This window comes from Lonchura striata, chromosome Z, assembly GCF_046129695.1.
Source record: "Lonchura striata isolate bLonStr1 chromosome Z, bLonStr1.mat, whole genome shotgun sequence".
Lineage (NCBI taxonomy): Eukaryota > Metazoa > Chordata > Aves > Passeriformes > Estrildidae > Lonchura > Lonchura striata.
The window spans coordinates 81,420,961-81,441,387 of NC_134642.1; the positions used below are offsets into that span (position 1 = coordinate 81,420,961).

The 20,427-nt window shown below is 40.4% G+C and overlaps 1 long non-coding RNA gene across 2 annotated transcripts; it reads left to right on the forward strand.

The window, feature by feature from the left end:
• The first annotated feature begins 12,742 nt into the window (after positions 1-12,742).
• On the forward strand, positions 12,743-19,999 carry LOC116184577 (uncharacterized). Of its 2 annotated transcripts, none has more exons than XR_013341693.1 (2): positions 12,743-12,891; positions 19,110-19,999. It is a non-coding gene; the product is annotated as an uncharacterized LOC116184577 (long non-coding RNA). The 2 variants fall into 2 exon arrangements; XR_013341692.1 differs by lacking the exon at positions 12,743-12,891 and adding an exon at positions 17,180-17,241.
• The last annotated feature ends 428 nt before the right edge of the window (positions 20,000-20,427 follow it).

Genomic DNA, 20,427 nt, shown 5'->3' on the forward strand with positions numbered 1-20,427 from the left:
TTCTTCTATTTATTTGTCTGAGAACATCTAAGGAAGGAACTAATATGATTTCTAACCCCTGGGTAGGTTCAGTTTCTGGCACCACAGGGATCTGTCCTCAGCTGGGGCACTCAGGTGTCCTTAATACAAATGCTAATACCACATTAGCATGGATATATGAAATAAATTAATCTTAAAAAAAATTTCCCCACATGTACTAGATCTCAAAAATTCTTTATTTTGCATTCCAGTTTGTACATGATGCCATTTTTTATTTATATAACCATGCAAGTTTAGTGGAGAAAAAAAAAATACTCTTCTTAACACAAAATCCTCGTAATAAAGGGTATTTGTGTCAAATACTTGCATACCATGGTAAATTAGGCTTTCATCATACAGAATGTCCTCACACAGGTTTCTGAATGTGCCAGACTGATGGGAGTCAAGAGTGGTCCAAGATCATCCTGAGTATATGGAAATGGCAGAATTTCTCATCAGGGTTATTTTTGCCAACAGATGTCCCACCCATGGGACCACATTTGGTGTTCCCAGCTCTGGTAGAGTGGTGGGCAGAGTTCTTCCTCGTGGTTTCTGGATGGCTTCAAATTCCAGCTGAAACCTGCACAGACAGTGGCACTTTCTGCCTCAAAACTGAAAACAGCAGCTGTGTGAGCTTCAAGCTGCCAGGCAAAACAATTGCGAGCAGACTACAAAAGACTACTTTTGCTTTTGATGATTTTTCAAGTCTGGAATTCCTGCATTTCCAAGTCCTGCTGACCAATGTCCTCATTGCCACAGGACTGACAGAGTCCCCCACACTCTTCTTGTTTTCTCTTAAATTTTCCTTTTCATTCTGCCAGGTGCTCTCGCTTTAGAGGTCAAGTCATGAGATACTAAACAACCAAGGCCACACATATCTGGGAACTTGAAGCCAGATTACCCATGTCCTTGAAACATTCCTGAACTTTAGTAAAAGTTTTCCCTTTCTGGTCCAGTCTGTTCTCTCATACTATCATGCTTGACTGTAGAGGAGGATTCCTATGACTCAGTTACGTGTTATCCTGCATCAGTCTCCAGTGAATAAAGAAGAAAAAAACCCAAACTTGTGCAGGCCATGGAGGGCATGGGGGAGCAGGGATCCACCTGCAGCCCCTGGGGACCCCACGCTGGAGCAGGCTGTGCCTGAAGGGCTGTCCCCATGGAAGTGTGACCCACACGGCAGCAGTTCATGGAGAACTGCTGCTCTGGGGGTGGACTCACCTTGGAGCAGCTCATGGAGAATTGTCTCTCGTGGGAGGACCCTGTGGTACAGCAGGGGAATGACTCCTCTACCAGAACATCTGGAGAAAAAAACGTGTGATGAACTGACCCAACCTCCATTCCCTGTATTCCTGTGCCTCCTGGGGGAGGAGGCTGAGTTGGATAGGAGGAAGGCATGGGAGAAAGCTGTTTTTAAGGGTTTATTTTACTTCTCACTACGCTGCTCTGATTTTGTTAGCAACAAATTCAAGTAATATCTCTAATTCAGTCTGGTTTTCCCATAACAGTATTTGGTGAGTGATCTGCCCCAGTCCTTATCTCAATTCATGAACTCTTCATTATGTTTCCTCTCCCCTGTCCAGCCACAGGAGAGTGAGAGTGTGGCTGCCAAAAACTGGCCATATAAATCCAACACAACTCTAATGAACTCAATTCTCAGACCTGTTGCAGCACCTTCAAATAATACTTGTAGCCCCAAAAGGCTGGAGGCAGCACAACTTCTGGTCACCCAGTGAAGTCAGTGAAACTTCCTCCAAGTCTGATCTGGCAATTCCTGAAGTGCCTTTCCTCCTACCAAGCAGATTAGGGTCATGTGGAAGGTTTTATGGTTAATGTCACTTAACAGTGAGTTCAGGCAAGGCAATTGTTGTCCAGATTGTAGTCAGGGAATCCCATGAAAAATTCAGTGAGGTTGTTAGTGGTGAGAAGTGGTGGTGGATGTTTGCTTTCTGCCTTATCTTGTCTCAAACAAGCCCCACAACATCTGGTGGGACTCTTGATTCAGGCATGGCCCTGCCTCAAAGGTGAGTCTAAACCTGGCAAGATAAGGCTGGTGCCTACCACTTCTGCAGAGTTCTAATAATTTCTGCATGAGCATTTGGGCTTGGAACTATATTAATTTAAGTTTTACATGGTCTCCAGATGTTGCAAAATCAATGTTTAAAAGAAATCCTAAAAACATCTACAGGTTTTAAGAAGGCCACAAAAGAGCAGAAGAGAGAGTCAGATACTGGGACTCTTAGTTACAAGAAATGTCTAAGTGCACATGCAAGGCCAAGGAGCATCCTTCCCAAAATATCGGAAACCTGCAGAAATGCTGTGCCCTGGGTATGGTGGCAAGTCCCTCTGTCTCACTGCCTACTCTATTTACTGCTTCGATCTCTCTTAGAGAGTGTTGAATCATGATAATCAGCACTTTTGTTTGCATTGTAAATAAAATAAAAACAACTCAATAATGGAAAACCTTGAGCTAAGGGTGTTGTTTTTGGGACTGTGCTCATTTTCCACCAAATGCACAAGTTGTGCATTAGAAACTATTCCCTCTGGCAACCCATAAAACAGAAACTTCTCCATTCTTTCCACCCCAGGAAACATTCTGTCAGCAATTCACTTGCAGTGTTCATCTATGAATATGGAGATGGGGGGTTTTTTTGTGTCTAGTTCCTAATATATTAACACAAGGTGCTGTGGGTATCTACAGTATACTACAAACTGCATGAATAATTACAGCTTTAACAGGAAAACACAGAAGGCTGGAATGGACTTTTCAAAGCACACAGGGCCTGTGTCGTTATGAATTTACTCTTCTTCTGTTCTACCCCTGCCAGAAAACCCAATAGTTTCAAGGCTGTGGCCTTGTGTATTTCAGTATTTCTGCATCTCCTTCAAGCAGGTGGTGCTCCAGGCTCCAGTGAGGATGCAGAGAGGACCAGGAACACATCAGTTGTGGTGGTAATGCATCAGGAAATGGAAATGCATCAGGACGTATCAGCCAGGAGTGGAAACAATTTCCAATTTTGTTGCACATGCAACAACTGCAGGACCCTAAATCTCCTTGCTTAAGTGTGTGACCACTGCAAGGATTCATGGCACAGTTGCACTTGTCAATGAAGCCAGCTGAAATTAATGTTTCATTGCAGCTTCCACATGGGAGCAGCATGAGCATCACTGGTGTTTCATCTGTTGTTAACTTCTTAAGTTCCAGTAACCTGACTGTGACTTTTTCCTTAATACCCAAGGCAGGAGAGGAAGAGTCACGAGACAGCAGAATTCAAGGTGAATCAATCACCAGAATTCAAGGTGAGACTGCAGAATTCAAGGTAAATCAGCAGAATTATTCAAGGTATCAGCGAACCCTTACAAGAGACTTGGCAGAGCAGGTACATTGTGGACAAGGGTTTGTGCTCTCCAGGGTGAGTTTCAAGAAGACATTTGAGAAGGAACAATGTGTTGGCTCTGTGGACTTCCATAGATTGGAAGAATATTGTAAATCAGGTTTCAAAGATCACACTGTCACCTTAAAAATTAAGTTACTTTAAAATTAAGTTACTTTAGTATTTTTCTTAATAATGGAAAGGCATTCTTTTAATTTGGTTTCTTATTTCTCAAATCTGTCAAAGTACATTCTGGTTTTATCTATCTATTTATTTATTTATTTGTCATGACTAAACTCTAGAAAGATTTTTTTAATTAAAAAGGAAAACTATTTCATTCCTTCTTGAGCTAGGGCTTCAAGAAAACGTCAAAACATCAAGTGTCATGAGATTCATAATAAAAAGGATACCTTTGGAAAAACATTTAAACTGAGGGTGGAGTTTGATTTTTTTGTTTGTTTGGGGCTTTTTTGTTTTGGTTTTAGTGGGACATTTTGTTTGTTTGGTTTTTTTGTGGATTTGTGTCTGTTTTTGAGTGTTTTTTTTGTTGTTTTGGGTTTTGTTTTGCTTTGTTTTTTTTCATTTGATTTGGTTTGGTTTGTCTTTTTTAGTTGAGCCCTATAATTTTTCTTTATGTCCAGGTCTTATTGAGTTCCATGGAAGTTATATTGGATAACTATTTGATACCTGGGCTGTTATCCTTCTGGTGGAAGGATGTGTTTCTTTAAGCTGGAGCAGGCTGCTTATTGCAACACAGATGTGGCTGCTCTCACATTTTCTTCTCTTGTGACCCACCCAGGAAGAAAAGCCCAACTCTGCTTTGGACGTGAAGGGTGCCACTGATGCACTGATTTAGTCACAGATTAAGGACTCCTTTTTGTGTGCTGGGGTGTTCTGAAATCCTGCATCATGGTGAAAAAACAAGCTTCAGCTCCTAGAAGTGACAGCAAAATTCTCAGAAATAGAAGAGGAGGGGAAGAAATAAATGAGCAGAAGTGATTAGGAACAAGCATGTAATCCCAGGAAAAGGGTGCTTTATCCATCTGCATTCTTAACCATTATCCATCACTACTGGCTACTGATCAGTACCTCCTGTTGGAATCCAAAATGCAAAGAACCCTCAGAACTTTGGGCCTCTAAGCCAAAGCTTAAAGTCAAACACAGGATTTGATCTGAGACCTTGGAAAAGTCTTCCAAACTTAGGTGCTAGAAGATAGAATGTGGATTTATAGTTTAAGGCAGAGACACTTTAAACTAAGTAAAAGAAACTTTAGAATTTCAGAGTTTAAGATATAGAAAAAATAAAATAATTACAAAGGTAAAGGAGATTAGAATGCAGCAATGTAGGTTTATGTATCATAACAGGATTGGCTTGTTATCTTACACTGTAGCATAAGTCCATATGACAAAATATTGAAGGATTAGATAAAAAACATAAATATCCTTGTTAGCAGTGTGTAATTAATCAATAACTCCTTAAGTCTTGTAAGTAAGGGCATTGTGATCTTCTAAACCATTCTATAACAATGTAAACCAAACTCACCCTTCTTATCTATATAAAAATATGAAAACAAACCACATCATCTAAAACAATTCAAAAAAATCCCATATCTAACTAGTTTAAAAATCCTTCAAAAATCCCCATAACTTCCAACTATAAATAGTCTTTATTTGACCTTTTCCTGCATCCGTTGGGTACAGAATGTGTACTGTACCAGTTCTGCAGGAGCAGGGCCCATAGGACATGCAGGTCTGCTCAGCTGGGTGGCCACAAGGCCTTGGAGAAGCTGTGGGAGTGGAGGTGGAAGTGTTGGGGTGGTTTTGCCTTCCCCTCCCTGCTCAGTTGCACGCTCCCTGCTCAAGGCTGTCGGGGCTCCTCAGGGTCAGCTCTGGCTCTCCGACACTGGAACCACATGGAGGAGCCACAGGAGAGCTGGGATCTAAGGTTCCCAAGCATTTTCCACCCTGAATTCAGTCCTGTAGGACTGGTGCCACTCCAGAGAACTCATTTGTGTCCATATGATAGTCATCGATACATGGCAGGTTTGCGAGTCCAGTTCATCACATTTATCCGGGGTAAAATGACAATGGATTGTGATTAATGACTTGTGATTAATTGGTGGGGATTCCTGCATGTGCTCCTGTGCATTTCCCTCCACAGGGAAATGGTAAGAAATTGTGTTCCTTTTCTTGGTAAGAAATTGTGTTTTAATGGTCTCACTTGGAAGGACTCCCGAAGTTGAAAAGTGACCAGTTCAAAGTTATTTATCTAGGATAAAATGGAAAGAATGAATTAATGCTGTGCTGTTCTGACATCATGGTCAGTTTTTGTTTATGATTTTACCTCTTAATTTTTAAGCAAAAGAAATAGAGAGCCAATTAGGTCATAGTCCTGACTATAGACATGGTGGGAATCCGAGCAATTGTCTGCATATTTCCTGGTGGTATTTTCTATCTCTTCTGCATTTTTACTTCCCAGATGCCTCTACTGTCTATCATGGTGCAGATTTTGTCTTCAGCTTGTGTGAATAACTGCTCTAATAATACCTTGTGCAAGCATTTGCCATGACACAAGTACCCTAAAGTTATTTTTAAACTTCACCATATGAAAAGACATCTAACTGCTAGCACTTGTGCTGCTGCAGTTCATATTCAAAAATATGTGCACAGTTAATTGCTGGTATTAAATTGCACCTTGCAATTTAGCTGGAACTGCACTTAATACGTTCTTTGAAATGGATATACATGTGTGTGTGCCCACCATGTGTTTGTCTTGAACATGAATGGCCAAGACCACTGGAGTGGTGCATTAACCAGCAAAAAAAAAACCAAACAACAACAACAAAAAAACCAACCAAACAAAAAAAAAAAAACCCAAACAAAACAACCCCCAAAACAAACAAAGAAAAAAACAAAAACAAAAAACAAACAAACAAAAAACCAACAAACAAACAAACAAACAAACCCACAAAACCAACACCAAAAAACTCCAAACCCAGATAGATGTATGTTTGGCCAAAACCTGTGATTCAGAGCAACCCTGGGCTGCAGAACATTTGGTCAAACCTCAGTGAGGTGTGTAAGAGGTACTGAGCTTGGGTGGAAGCTGGAGGTGAGCTGTAGCAGGATGAGACTGGCAGGTATGGGATCAGGGGGTCTTTGACTGTCTTGTTTGCTGTGAGGGCTTTGTAGTGGTTTAAATGTAAATTTGAGCATCCTGCAAGCTGTAATAGAAAACCAAAGAATCCCAGAGCTAATATGATTGCTCAACTACCTTAGCAACCACATAAATTTTATTAAAACACCCTCTTGCTTTCTCTACCATAGCCTGTTTCAGGTTTTTTGGGGGGAAGTATTTGCTTCAAGTGTTCCTTAAACTGTAAGGAGATAGTTCTGCATTCCTGCTCAGTCTGGGGCCTCTTGGCTGAGCCTGCAGATGGTGTGATATGGTGGCTCACATGACACTGATATATATCCAGTATGAGTGGAGGGGGGGACCACACTATCCTCTTGCATGGGCCACAAAGCAGCCAGAGATTTCAAGTGGTTGTTGCCATTGCTTATTACTTAATATTACTTTTGTGTTGCCTTTACATGTCTGCTTTGCCAGGTTCTGGATAGACTTCATCATTCTAACAAAAGTTCTTCTTATTATTAATTACTTCCATGGAGTAATTAATCTTTTTAAAAGAACATTCTTAATGTTTACGTGTTTTACTGTAACTTTTTATTTATTTGTTAATTTTTATACTAATGCCATTTCTGGGTTTTTTGGGTCACCTCAGCTTATTACTCTACATAAGCAAGGCTTGCCTGCACTGTGTTTTGCCAGGGCCCTTCTACCATTGTACATTAGGATATTCCCCATGAAGCTGACTCCCTGAGCAGCAGAGATTGATTTCTCCTCTGAGTAGCCATATTCTCCACAGAAGTATCCTTTCCAGTTATGTTTTGAAAGTCATCAGACATGCTGTTATAAATGATCACTGAAGATTACTAGAGAAGCTGCAAAATAATAGTGAACCAAGCAGCATCTGTAATTTCCACCACTGGTTTGCAATCATTACTCAAAATGAATCCTGTCTCAGTTGTAGTGCTAAACTTTTTTTTTTCCTTCCTCTTCAGTGCTGTATAAGACAGTTGAAATAGATACTGTCTCATGAATTTTTATGCAAAAAGCTGAGCTGCAATCCTCTGTACCAACAGCTAGCATTCTTTGTGAAGATCAAGACCAGCTTAGAAAATGCTGGAGAGAAGTCGCCATTTCCAGTTACTGTGAGGCTGTGTTACAGCCCAAATGGCTCTGAGATGTATATCTCTGATGCTCTTTCTTCTGAATTTGCCCCAGTATAAATCCAATACCTCCTGCACAGCACATTTATCACCATTCCTGTTTGTTAGCAGAAGTTTTAGTGGTTTATGAGCATGGTCACCTCCACAGCCCTTGTTTTCCTGTGAGTCACTAGTGTCATAAACACCCTCAGTGCAAAAGGAGAGACATGAATCAATTTTAATGGAAAATGAGCTGTGATACCTGTATTTTTCTGTATCTTCTTTGCAAGGTTTTGTCTCCACAACAATGCCCAGGCCTTGCTCTAGTAACGTGCATAGGCAGGTGTACAGCTTCAAGCACAGGAGCAAGCCCAGTGGCTATTAAACTATGGAAGCTCAAATGCTTCATTCAAGGACATGACAAACCTTCCATCTGACTTGGAAATACCCCGGTGTTAGTGGTACAACTTCTCATGTGTGTTTTTTTTCCCCACCTCGTGATCTGAGTTTGCTGCAGAGTTTTTGAGAGGAAACCCAATCACACCTGGGTGTCAAGAAGGTGAAGGTGGGTGCCGAAGCTCCAAAGTCCTTTCCTATGCTGCCACATTGAAAGTCTGCAGTTGCCAGTCAAAGGCAAAATCAGGCAAGAATGTCAGTGCTAGGGGGTTGTCTTTTGATTTTGTATTTCACCCACGGAAAAGCCTTTCTTTGCACTTCCTTTGTCTTTCCTTAATTGGCATTTCTGTCAAGTCTTTCAAGAGTTTGGGCATTCCATGTAAGTCTTAAAGCCCATTGGAAAGAGAATGAGACTGCACCAAACTGTACTCATGGCATGAAGCTATCTGAAGCCCCTGTTGTGCTAATAAATTTATTTCAAAAAGTTAGAGGAACTCATTACTACCTAAATTAGCAACCTTACCTCCTGAAGTGGGATAGAAGCTCCACCTTCTTTTGAAACAGATAGAGCATCCAGTGTTGAAGCTAAAAGAGAGGGATGGATTTGCTGAATTGTATTTTACTCCTGAATTTGATGAAGGCGGAAAAGAAAAAAGCATAGGATTGGAAGATGGGAATGGAAGCAATCTTCAGTTTATCAGATACTGCATGTACAAAACCATTTTGTACTTTTCTCTCCACAGCAACTTTTACATCTTCTTCATCTGCTATTTATTTGTTGATGAGAGGGTCTCATAGTCAGAACTGCTGAGCTATATCTCCCTTCTTTCAAGAGCTAAATGCTCTTCCTTCAGTGTACTACGTGTTCTTGGGGCTGGGTTTATTTTCACATACATGATAGGGACTTTGGAGTGTTTTTTAAATCCTCCTACACTTTGACTCCTGTGAATTAGGTGCTCTAATACACTTGAAAGTATGTCTGGGTGTTAAGTTTTTACTCCTAGACTTCTACATTCTTTTCAGAGCTCTGATTTCTAATGTTCGTTACTTAATTTCCTCATTTAGCCCAGTGATTTGATATAGAAACACTTACCTCTTTCACAAGGATTCGGAAAGTATTGTATTAAAAAAAATAAAAACTTGCTTTTTTATTGATTTTAGTCACTACTAACACTTTCACATAGATAAAATTTAATGGCACCTTCTTCATAACTTCATCCACAGCAACATCAGAAGACTCTGTTCCTGCCAGCCACCCCTTCTCAATAGTTTCTGCCAATGTGTAAGTTTTGTCAAGCTAAAAAGCTTGCAATATTTTCTACAAAAAACTGAAACAAGAATTTCTGTCTGCTTCTGACAAATCACACGTGATAGCAAATCATAATGATTTGTACCATCTCTTCTCAAAATTATTTTTTTCTATTTCTTTTTTTCTCTTTTTTTATGTTCCTTGAGAACATTTTTTGTGAATTCTGAACCACAGATCCTTTAAATGGGCTTGCAATGAGATGGCTCTTTTATATGAATTTGAGAATATCACTGTCAATTCAGATCAATAACTCCTGAACCAATTGAGTTTTTCAATACAACTTACTGAAGAAGAAGAAAGTACTATGGATTTGATTGCTTCCTTCAGCTTTTGAAATGCAAAGAACAAACACGGTATTTGAATATTTTTTTTCTCCCTTTCTCTCCAGGTTAGGCTTGTGCAGTGTGTATTTAGTCATTCTGGCTGATTCATAGCCAGCAGTTTGCGTCTCCAAGAGCAAGCACAGGGTGTTCCTTGAGAGATACAATGATCAGTTCTGCAAACACTGCTAAAATGATATCTCTCCATATTATGGCAGCTCCTGCCAAGCACCTCTGTAAGTCAGGGGTTGTATCAGCATTTCCATTATAAATATAACATTTACATTACTACCACCTCCCTTGATTTATCTCATGCTCCTGTGCTATAACACAGAATCACATTTGCTTTGTTCACTGCAGCTGTACAGGGCTGTAGATGGGGCTGGGAACCCGGGGGATTTTTCTTCAAGTGCTCCCAAATCTCTCTCCCACACTATAAAGCGTAGCGTTGCCTTTTCAGCAAATATTGCTGCTTTTTATTCTTTGCTTCAGGACATTATTCTGTTTATATGCTGTGTACCTGGGCTAAGGTGCATTTACAGTTTAGTGGTGCACATACTGCAGGTGCTTTAAATCCTTCTGTTTATCATCTACATGGTCAGCCAGGAGGAACAGACATCTTTCTGCACCAAACACCTCGTTCTGAATTCTCCCTGTATCTGGTTTTGCCACCAAGTCAGGACTCAGGTCAAAACAAGGGATGTGGACAAGTGACAGAAAAGGGAACAGTGTCTAGGAATGCAAATTTATTAATTCCATGTGTAATAAGCACCTGCTGTATTCATGGTCCATTTATATATATCATTACAGATGGTTAATAAATCATTAATACATGGTGTTACAGACCCAAATAACAAGCTATTATAAATGGTACCATCATTCTATCAGCAAGTGGTGTTGGGAATTGCATTTAGAAGCATACAGTTGGGCTCACTAGCCTTCTGTGACAACTGACTTTCCAATTCTTTCCTATTTAAAGCTATTAAAAATGTCTTATTGATCACTGCTAAGCTATTCAGAAATGGGTACTCTAATATTTGATGTATCCCTTTATGAGATTTGCTGAAATTTTTTCTGGTCTATTTTTTTTTCTTTTTGCTCCATGTGATTTTGTACCTTCAACATTTCTTCTGGAGAGCAGCATCTGTGAATTGCTTGTTTGCAAGTGGTGAAAATGTTATTGTTTACTCCTTTTTGTTTGTTTGTTTGTGTTACAAATAGTTTGGGAAAAAAACTCTACTTTTGACCATAATTTTTTAAAAAACACATTTATTTGGAAAACCTGGACTTGATGCCCTCACCTCAGGCAATGTGCAGGGCAGGCAGTGCAAGGGCAGAGTGGGCAAGTGGAATCAGCCAGGCTGCTCAACCTTCCTTCCCTGCAGAACAGGGCATGGAGGTAACCCCAGTTTGCAGGAATGTGGGTACCCCCTGCACCTTGGATTAAAATAATAGTTCAGACTTCAAGCTATGAATCCAGTACCTTATAAATAATTACTTAAACTAAGAGAAAGAAGAAATGAAGGAGAAAAAACCAAAACCAATACTGAAGTCTGTTATTGCAAAAATTACCCAGGAAGGTCCCTACATTTTTTCACCTGCTAACACACCAGCAACTTTCTTCCCACCTCACGAATTATATTTACAGTTTCCTTGTGGTTTTTGCCCTGAAGTCAATTTTCACTCCAGCAACTTTTCTTCTGTACTGTGCCTTGGCTCCTTAGGTCATTAACCTCAAGCAAGGAACTTTGTCAAATACTTTGAAACACGAAGTCCACTCTATTTCCCTTGTCTGTCCTGGTGGCAATACAGCACTTTCAAAGAATTCCAGCAATTTTCTGAGGCGTGACCTGCCTCTCCTGAAACATGCTGGTATCTTTGCAATCTTTCAGCAAGCTGTGCTGTACCAAATGTTCTTCCATTTGATCTTCTTAAATATTTACTCAACTGTTTCCAGTGACTCTCATTCAGTTAACTGGTCTCCAGTAACTTGACAAACTCAGCCAGCTTGATGGATTGATTGTTTGTTTTCCATAAAAATCTCAAAGTAAGCAGTAAAATATATTTTATTCTCACAGCTTGCAGTTTCTCCTGATGTAAAAAAATTGCTAATCATTCAGTGGCTTTGGGGAAATATGTTTGGTTGTGTGGTAGACGGAGTTGGAGCTCTTAAAGTACTATCTGAGTGCTAACTTATTAAATAGCCACTGCTCACGTTTACTCTTATGTGCAACAAAAATACCATTTTACTCAAAAATGCAGTAGAATTCCTGTTACCTGTGGAAAAGTGGTGATCATTGCAAAATGATAACGTGATTGCTTTCTTAGCAGTAAAATCCCTCAAGGAGTGGAAGCTCAGGAGGAAGTGGAATGTCTTCTGTGAAATTTAAAATAGGAAGAGGCTGTATAATGTTAATCCACTGGATTAACTGCTGATCTGAATGGACATGCTGGACAGGGGGAGGCAGGGAATACCACTGGCCTTTATTTCAGGTGACCAAAGGACCAATTAAATCAGAGTCTGTGCTGCAATGCCCAGGAATTTTCCTCCAAAATGAAGAAACAAGGTTTTTGAATATATTTCTGGGCCAGATCCTCAGTGTTTTCTGGAGATATCAGTCAAATCATTGCCTCCAGTGCAGACCTCCTTCCCTCTCTCCTGCAGGGCCTGGCCCCTGCCTCACCAGCACAGAAGAACTTTTTAAGTTGTGAGAGAAGGAAATTTTTAGAGAGCTCTGTTCCTCCCCATGTTCCCATCTCTTCAAAGTTCACAGGCAGTGAAGGCTCTCCTTTTACTTGAGCATAGGGAAGTTTGAGTGTTTAGATCAGAAAATCCAAGCTTGCTCTCTGCTGTCACTGAGAAGCTTTGAATGGCTGCATTGTGAGGCTCTAACCATAATGTCCTAGCTGGTCATTGATCTTTTCAGACACATTCTTCTAACTGGGGCATCCTTGTGGCATGATGAACAGAATAATAATTTAGGAAGAAAGCATACTAAATCATCCAAAGGCAGCTCCTTTGGTCTCCAAGATGGTTAGAGCAGGGCAGAAGTTTTCTGAGAGGAGTAGGTGAGTGAGGGATGCAGCAGCAAAACATTGTGGAGGAGAGGAAACCTGAGGGCCTAAAAATTCCTGCAGGGAGGGGGGACTGCACATGTTTGGCATCTCTGTTGGTGGTTTCTTGGACAGCAGAGAGAGACTGGTAAGGAAGTGATTTTTTTTCCTGGTGCTCAGCTTTTCAGCCTTTTCTTTCTCCCTTCTCTTCCCTGCTCCCTCTCCCCTCATGCCATAGCCCTCACTGGCTTGCAAACTGAGCAGCATTTTTCTTCCAAAGATAAAAAAGATTGAGGTCCATCTCCTTTGCATCCACCCCAGGGCCAAATCTTCTCTTCCTACTGTGCTGCAGTGGGTATAATTTCACACCTCAAAGCATGACTCTTGCTGTTTGGTGATAATTAAGTACGTTTCTCTGAAGCTTACTCTGATTTACTCCTGAATTAGTACCAGTCATTCTTGTTTGCTTGGCTACACTGGTTATCCAAAAGTCACCCCAATAAAAGAGATAGCTCAATCAAATATGTATAGATTAAGTAGAATGTAAAATTTTGTTGATAAATTTTTTTTTTATTGATTTTTTTTTTTTAACTTTTGTCAGAGACTAGCATTTCAATCAGGCTAATTTTCTCCTCTAAAGTGTCAACACTCCTCTATTTTATTTTTCAGGAGCTGGGAAATGCTTTCTTTTGTTTTTCCTTCAGCCACTGGAAATTTAAAATTTTCATGGATTTCTGAAAGAAAATTTTAAGGGGAAATGTTGATACAAATGGAAAGAAATTTACTTTTTGAAATACTTCTAGGGGACCAAAGTTCTCTTAATTAGCTTTTAACATGCTGCAGCTATAAAGAGAATTTGTGACCTCTTATTTTGCAAACAGTATAGAAATTCTCCTTACACAAACTGGTTTTGATTAGATTGCCTGTTTTCATATTGATCTTTTTTATTTCTTGAAGAATCTAACACTGTCAATTCACTTCAGATAATGTGTGTATGGATACAGTAGTATTGCTGATCAGTTTTCTGATGCAAGGCTTTGCTAATGACTGTGGAAGAGATCTCTGCAAGGCAAACACTACTCCTGGGAGCCTGGGTGAGGGGAGAAATTTGAGTGTTGTGTAGATGTTGTAAGTGAGGTTATGGCTATTTTACCTGTGGCTGGAATGCTTTTTTAGTCCCATTCTTGTATTTCTGTTACAGATCCTCCATCCATTTACATACCTGAACACTTTCAATACATTCAGCACATACCTTTGACAGCCCACTCTGCATTTTAATCATCAAAACCATCTTGTGGTGTGGCCATCAGCCTTCCAGTCAAAGGCTTCAAGTGGTCGAGGATAAGAGACTACCCAGTGACACTGGAAAATCTTGGCTTTTGTCAGTGGATGCTAAATCTGACAGAAATCTGTCTCTTCCTTTTGGTGAAGATGTGGCACACATTTGGTTTCAGCTGTGTGCTGAAAATCCACAAACCTCTTTTCACTGATGCTACTGTCTCCACCAATGCCAGCCAACAAGGTTGCACGTAAACATTTAAACTTTAAACATTCTGTGGGGTTTTTATTTAGTCCTCCACTGATTAGAACTTCCCCATATTCTTCCTCTGCTGGGTTACGATTACGACTCCTGTAAAGTCACAGCTGTGCTTGGTGGTTTTGCAGCATGAGTAAAGGCAGGATTCAGAGGTGATATTGCTGCTCTGTATTTCTCTCTGTCAAAAGTTATGGATGCATATCAACAGTGTGAATGGCACAGTAAGAGACCTGCTTGCACCCGAAATACATTGCTGTTTATTGTCTCCTTCCCCATTTCTATCTCCTGCATACCATTTCTTAGGAAGCTCCTCCTCATAATTCCTTCAAGATTTAATTTTGTTTGAGGTAAACAGATATTAATGTCATTTCCACTCCTGTAGACTCATTTTTGTTCACGATCCGTGAAACTTGCATTTGCTCTTCTCTAATAATTCAGCAATCCTTTTGTTCGTCCCAATACTTTTTTACTTGTGCCTGATGCTTCCCTATATCTCTCCCGACATAAATTGTCATTTTCACCTCCTGACATTGGGAAAACTTTCCTGGCACAGGTAGAAATAGTTAGGAGAGGATGCAAAGTAAGAGGAAGGTTTCAGTTTTCCAGCACTCTCCTTGCCCAGTGTGTGCAGACCTGATGCACTTTGTTCTCCACAGTGTGTTAGGGTGTCCATTATCAACAATGGAAGCTTGTTAACACAGTAGCACGGAGACTGTCCATTATTCCTCCTGCTCCTTTTTAAAGAGGCCATTAAAATAGAGGCAAGCTCCTTTCCCTACAGGTTGAATTTTGAACAAATTTAATTTCTATTTGTTAGGGAAACTTGTGCTGCTGGGGAGAAAAGAAAAAAAAAAAAAAAAAGCCAGATTGACAGTTCTGGAATATAAAGTCCTTTATTCATCCACAACACAGGTAGAGGAAGTGGCTGTTTCACTTGTCTTGCCAATTTTTGCTCATCTCTGACCTAGAGGTATCACCTCAAGCTTGGAGTTCATTCTCCACATCTTTCTAATCATTGGGCTCTCTGCTGAGGTAGGTGCCAATTAGCACAGGTTATTTTAGTGATGTGGACAGCTGACCATTACAACGGGACGGACACCACGAGTTTTACTTTGTGCAACGACAGTTCATCATCATGGCTACGTTGGGCAAATTTGTGCTGCTGTCCTGAAAGAGTTTGTCTGGGCTTGGGTCACATTGCCAAGACATTCCAGGCATCTCAGCCCCACCAGCTCTGCTGGTTTTCACACGGGAAAGGTCTGTGTGGAGTGTGCTGACAGTGAACCAGCTACCACAACCCTGAGCTTTGCTTCTGTCCTCTTTCTGTCTGAACGTCTAAGTCACCCTAGTCAAGCCAGACAGTGAAATATCACTGTCTGCCTAGAGTCTTCTAGAAAGAAAGGAAAGACGACCAAAAATACCCAGGAGCAGCAAAAACACATTGAAACCCTCATTTCAAGTTCATGAGAGAGCTTGTTTTAAAGGATCATCCTGATGTTTCATGCTGGGGAATGGTGATGGTGGGGTTTTTTGCCATCAGGTGGAGAGTTACTGCCTGAAAAACCAGGTGCTGTTAGTCTCCAGAAACCCAGCTGAAAGGGAAGAATATCAGGGTGTTGGGCAGGAATGAATGAACTTGAGGTGATCCCTGGTTGGACATATTCACTGTTTTTACATCTGAGCTGAAGTTAATGCATACAGAAGAATCTGCTGTGATTACAGATGTGCCCTGCATTGCTTGTTTGCACAGCAAGAGGCCAAGCAGTCCAAGGAGACTTTGAAATGTGCTTCTAAGAAAGCAAAGAAGGGGGTGGAGGAGGCTGGCACTCTTGGGCAGTGTTACTGACATGCACACAGGGTTGCTCAGTCAAAGGAATTTGCAGGCAAAAGCTCCTCTTTGAGCCTGGTGGGCAGTGGAAGCCCCACCTTGTTTGAAAACTTTAAAACATCCCAGGCTATAAATCTCATTCATTTGCATTTCTTTTCAGAGGATGAGGTGGAGCGTGGAGGATAGCAGTATTGATGAGGATTAAACTAGCAAATGGGATGAGGTTGTGGAATACCTAGTGCTAAGCCAAAGTGCTCTGCTTCTGATACATGTACCAAGTGAGAGGAGGAGGCTGCATGTGGCATGGTTCAGTTCATACTGGATTGTTCAATTTTTTTCATAAAGATGGAGAGAAATTGAATCACCCTCGAGAATATGAAGTATTTTCCTTTTTTCTTAATGAAATATACATAGGTAATATATTACAAGTTTCTGTTTCTTAAAATTATTTTTGGTTGCAGAGGTGTTGTATCATGGTTTTGTGTGTGGTTTTGGCTATTTTTTTTTTCTTTTTTTTTTTTTTTTTGTTAAAGTTTAAAAGCCCCACCTCTTGAATTTGGAAGTTTCCCAACCTTTTGTCTGTTTTTATCAGCCACATACATGACATGGTGATGTAAAGTGGACTCATGAAGCGTGGTTTGTCAATCTGACAAGTGTTAGAGACATTGTTTTATTTAAGCTGATTTATTTAGGTTTTTTGTTTTGTTTTTGTTTTTTTAACTGCTTATCAAAAACAACACCAAAAATATCAGACCAACCTTAAAGGAGAGAATTGAAATGGAGTTGTTTGTCTGAATGAAAACAAGCAGGAAAATGTCCTTGAGAACAAGATGCATTGTTCTCCTGCTTGGAGAAGGCAAGAGATACTTGGTCTGAAGCACTGGGGAGAGAAATACGTGTGGAGGAGCACACATCTTGATAGCTCCATCCTCTCTCCTTCCCTAGAGTTCCTTCCAAATGGAACAAAGTTGCCTCCCACTCTGTCTGGTGTAAGAACGATGCATGTGATGATAGAACACAAATTGGGTGAAGTCTCCTTGAGCCAGGGGAGAGATTCCCCGCCAAGTTACCAACATATACTCCAGGCTTTGAATGAACCTTCAGAACACAGCTGCAGCCATCATGGAAATCTGGTGAGTCTCCAAGATATATAAATATAGATACAGATACACAAATATATAGATATATGGATATACATAGAGAGAGGCACAGGAAAGGAGGGAGGGAGAGATGCTGCATAGCAAGACCCTGACAGTCGCCTTTATGCCTGTTGCAAGGTATCAGGAAGAAAAGATTCTCAGCATATTAAAAACAAGCAATGTAGAGATCTTCCTGCCTTCCATTCTTCATTCAAACTTGATGTGCAACCTTTCCAACATCAACCTTAAGGCGGGAGATTTTGTGTCAGCAGATTTCATCCAAAGCAAGGAGTTCTGAAACCATGCATTCATGAACTGAATTCTCTTTTCTCCTCATCCCCTGGTTCTTTTTTTTTTTTTTTCCCCTGCTAAAATATCTTGCTGTACAAAGACTTTTCTTTTTGGCAGCCACTGGAATCACTTTGTTATGAAGCATCCAGATTTTATCAGACAATTAGCAAGCCAGCTCAGTGTTTGTGTGTGTGCATGTGCGCGTCTGTTTGCATGTGTCCGTGTGGTAATTGATATTCATGATGTATGGCTGGCTGGCTGGAATATCTCACTACCCACACAAAATGATTGCTGGTGAGAAGGCCTTTTCCAGCTCAGTATTAGCATGCTTCATCTGAAATTTGCTTTGCTGACAGGCCTTTTGCTCCTGATTGTGCGCTCCTGATGCAAAATGCATCATTGTGCCTAATTTCAAGCATACCAGTTCTGTAATAATCTCCCGAGGAGATATTAAGTTATATCTATTTGTGCTGTCTTGGGTGATCATGCAAGTTGCTAGCGTGACAGCAGCAACAAGACCTGGATACAGAACAAACAAAGGAAGGGCCTGCCAAAGCCACAGACGTGTGCTCCAGTTGTGGTGGTAATATATGAGGTATGCAAGATGTCTTTTTAGGAATGTTGGGTTCTCAGCCTCTGCAGGTTAAATATTCCCCTCTGCCTCACATCAGCTGAATTGATGGTTTTGCCACCCAGCAGCCCCAGGAAGATAATAACTGTCAGTCACCAGCAATCTGCACTGCATTTACAGTAACAAACAGGGTGCCAGTTTGGGGACAAGATGATATTTGTACAAATAAGTGACCACATATTGTTGCAATAGTTGTTGCCCCTTTATACATATATGTGTGTCCAGAACACGTGGGACAAGTGAGTGTTAAACACACACCATTCAGAGCTGGGTCTGGGCTTTAACAAAGGCATTGTAGCAAAGTAATTTCTATACCTGCCTTGATGAAGAATGCAACATGGATGCGGAATCCCTGTGAAGAAATACATTATGAGATTTCTTTTTTGCTGGTTCAGCCCTATTAATCTGTTCAGCATGAGCTCAAGTATTTTAATAACAGGCATGGAATATTATGCCTGCTATGAAATGGCTTTTTTTTTTTAAGCACAACTTGGGCTGTGTTTGTGTTAACCTAGTTGGGGGAAAAAAAAACAGGTTTTAAGCTTATCCTCCTTTTCTTTCACTAATCACAGCTACAGGGCAAAACATACCAAGGCTCTAATAGGAGAAATAGCATTATCATATGCTAATTTATAGTAATGTTAAGAATAGCACGAAAAAAAAGCCTTTGAATGTATGTACATGTTGAAATTCATACTTGTGAATAGACCTGTGGCATGCCTGGTTGGCCTTTTGGGGACAGAATTTGTGTTCCTGAGTAAACTGCATTTTGGGAATTGGTGCTCATATAAGAGTTCTTACTCGGAAACTGATTTTTTTTTTTTTCTGGTTTTGCCTGTGTTTATTTCCTGCTGAATATTACTGAAGGAAAAGGTACTCAGTCTGCAGCCAAAGACTATCTGCTCTCTATGATCAAGAATAACCTCTCCATCTCTTACAGGAATAGACACTGACAGCTACCAAAAGAATATCTGTCTGTTCCTCTTCCTCTGGAAACTGCAGGCTGCACTAGAGAAGTCCAAGGGTGAGAGAAACTACAAATGGAGAAGGGAAAGGACATCTGAGAGTCTTCACTAAATAATCAGAAGACTGATGGATTTCAGACAAAGACAGGAGTTATATAATGCATTCCTCCTCTGTGAGTAATCATATGCAAAGATTGACATGTTTGTGAGTGTTCCCAAAACTGATCCTGGGCTTACTGCGGCCGTTCCTGCATGAAAAAAACATCAGTCAGAGGGAAAGAGGAAAAAGAAAGAGAGGGAGGAAAAAAAGGAAAGAAGTGTGATTGTGCTCCTAGGACAACATCCTGAATTTTTCCCTGGTGGACCCTTGCCATTACCATGGCAAAATGCCTGGAAACTGCCGTTCTTTTCCACAAAAAAATGTTTTGAAGGAAGAACAAAAGAAGTTTGAGCTTTTGGCAGATCATTGAAGATCACTGTGTTCAGATCCTCAGCTGGTGTAAATCAAGATAACTGCAGTATTGCTACAGTAGTTAAAAACTGACTGACTCTCCCATCTATCATGGCTTGCTGCTATGGGGGAATATTTCTTTACAGCTTAAATAGAGGAAGGAATTTCTTTTACTGCATGTTGCATGTCTTCGTGTTAAGAAAATATTTTTTATCCTTAATTGCTTAAGCTCCCTTGTGTATATAAGGTGGTGGTGCCTTCTGTCATGGAGGTGTTTGCTGTGTGTGACACCTTGCTTTATTTCTTTGGTTTGCTAGTTGAATGACATGTTAATCTGCTGTGAAGGTGCATAATAGGATCAATGGGAATCAGGAAGTATGTTTTAAATTAAAAAGAGGTCCTTTCTTTGTCTGATTCATGTTTCTGTATTATATCACAGCATGTGTGGCCAAAGAGTATTCCCACTAGGCCAGGATAACCTGACGCCGGTCAATAATTAAATAATAATCTGTAAAATTGAAAGGCTTTATGTTTCAGAGTGAAAGGATGTTCTTGCAGCTAATGGTAATCAACAGGCAAGCACCCTGAGACCTCCATACATGCAAATACCTCATGATCATTCAGCTACAAGGGCTTGTAAATCAATTTTTACAGTTGCAGAAGGATGAGGTCTATATACCCTCCTTTGCTTATGGATCAAGGTGCAGTGCATCTGACTAGGCTGCAGCACTGAGTTGTTTGGGTTTTTTTTCCTCTTCTACATCGAGAAAAATGTCTTGGGGAAATAAAACTCATCTGAGCTATGTCAGGAATTGCATATGACCACAAGAATTAGATAAGCC